The sequence below is a fragment of the Eumetopias jubatus genome, unplaced genomic scaffold (assembly GCF_037043125.1).
Source record: "Eumetopias jubatus isolate StellerSeaLion01/CBP00866 unplaced genomic scaffold, mEumJub1_p1.0 scaffold_10, whole genome shotgun sequence".
Lineage (NCBI taxonomy): Eukaryota > Metazoa > Chordata > Mammalia > Carnivora > Otariidae > Eumetopias > Eumetopias jubatus.
This window is the reverse complement of record NW_028274816.1, coordinates 19103577-19105688: the sequence shown is the minus strand read 5'-3', so window position 1 is coordinate 19105688 and position 2112 is coordinate 19103577. Positions and strand designations below refer to the sequence as shown.

Here is a 2112-nt window from a genome sequence, read left to right as displayed (position 1 = left end):
ATCCATTTTGTTTTTGCTATACATCTATGGCACTACCTTCCTTACTCTGAATCCCAGTTCTTTGAAGTTCATCATGTGCCTTGATCTTTGTCATGAGGCTCCCTAACAGTTCAATCGAGCTACTTAATAGCTGTGATACTGACCCCTTTCCTTCTTGGCCTTACATTTGACAACCCCCTCTGGGATATTAGAGCAATGGTTTGGTCTCAAGGTTCCCACTCTTAATTGTCTGAAGTATTCCAATGTCACCCAGTCAAGTTGTTGGATTGAGACATCTTCATCCCTGGATGATTTTTTTCTTTTAATCAATCATTAGAATTTTTTTTATTTTTTAAAAATGGTTCTGACTATATACAGGTATTTCTCCCGAGCTCTCCTGGAAGAGGCTAGGATTTTTTTGTCAGTGTTTTCTATTTTTTCTTCCATCCAATCAATGCCTTCATCATCTTCCCAAGAGAATTTTGGAATTATGAGACTTACCCATTGCACCTTGATCAAAAATCTATTTTCTGCATATTTATGTCCAGGCCATTTTCATATACTCTATATCATTTAATCTCAAAAAAATACCTGTGAAATTTCTATCACCAGTATCCCTGTTTTGCAAATAATGAAAGAGACACTCAATCGCTTCTCAGCCTTTTGGCTAAGATCAAGTGTAATAAAAGAGACACTCAGAAAGCTTAGGATGTTTTTCCAAAGTCACAGAATAGGCCAATGGCAGAGATAGGATTTTGAGTTTTCTCTGTATTTTCTGTTAAAGGCAAAAGGTATTTAATATTGCACTTTTATTTAAAGTATGATTGTTTAATATGAATGTAGGCTAAAATATTTCAAACTAGTAAGTAGCTTTATATTTCAAAAATAAAATCCAAAATCATCCCTCTCAAGCATATTGCATAGTAAAGGATGTGACTTCCTTGTGTTTAATATACTGCATTTCTTGTTCATTTGTGGAGTTTGGAGTTCACAAAGGATGATCCAATGTGTTATTTTTTATAAGTTAGATTTCATGTTGTATGTTGTTCCTGACTCCAATTTCTTCTGGTCAGCTCTCTGTCCAGTACTGGGCTAAGCAACCATGGGGAAAATGTCTTTGGTACTTTCTCTCCAAGAGTAAATAGCTAAATGATAAATATTTTTAAGGAGTGGAGCTTCATTTCTGGTAGATTTGGCTCATTCTATAAGACTAAGATTCTTTTTAAGTCTCCACACCTAAGATGCCAGTTCTTCTTTTTAAAGTAGAGATCTATCCTGAACCCTCTCTAGCTAATTTTTTTTTTTTTTTTTTGTGGCTCCAAGTATTTTGCCTAACTATGAAAAAATTTCATTACAGAAATGGATGTTTCCTGCCATGATTCAGGATGATTCAGCTCCTGTTCTGAAGAGACTGCTACCAAGTTGTGTTATGGGTTTCCACCATGTAACTGTTTGTGGATGATTCTATGGTGGATGGTTCAGTAGTCAGTCAAGACTCTGGGGGCTGTCAGGGTCTGGAGTTGGGGAAGAGGGAATTATTTCCTATCCTCAACAACATTATATCTTTCCCAGAAAAAAGAGACATAGCTCAGATCCAAACTAAATCCATCCAACCAAACATTAACTTTCCATATTCTTTTTTTTTAAGATTTTATTTATTTATTTGACACACAGAGAGAGATAGCGAGAGAGAGAGAGAGAGGGAGAGAGAGAGAGGGAGAGAGCACAAGCAGGGGGAGCGGCAGGCAGAGGGAGAAGCAGGCTTCCTGCATGAGCAGGGAGCCCAATGTGGGGCTCGATCCCAGGACCCTGGGATCATGACCTGAGCTGAAGGCAGCAGTTTAACCAACTGAGCCACCCAGGCGCCCTAACTTTCCATATTCTTTATCATCATGTGAGTCAGTTGTCCTGTTTTTCTGTTACATATATTTATAAATATTCTCTTCATTTGTTCTTTCTCTGAACCTATAATTTATTTGTGTCTTCCATTTTAATAATAACAAGAACAGGTTTTCTTTTTTTTTTTTTTTTAACCCTGAGCCCTAGTAGCTTCTGCCTTATTCCTTTGCTTTGTTGACTGCCAACTTCTTGAGAGCATAGTTGAAAACTTGGTCTTTCTGCTTCCTTTCATGT

At 37.2% G+C, this 2112-nt stretch overlaps 1 non-coding gene across 1 annotated transcript; it reads left to right on the top strand.

Moving 5' to 3' along the window:
• Window positions 1-626: 626 nt before the first annotated feature.
• Window positions 627-808, top strand: LOC114204313 (U2 spliceosomal RNA). Its single transcript, XR_003608156.1, has one exon. It is a non-coding gene; the product is annotated as a U2 spliceosomal RNA (small nuclear RNA).
• The last annotated feature ends 1304 nt before the right edge of the window (window positions 809-2112 follow it).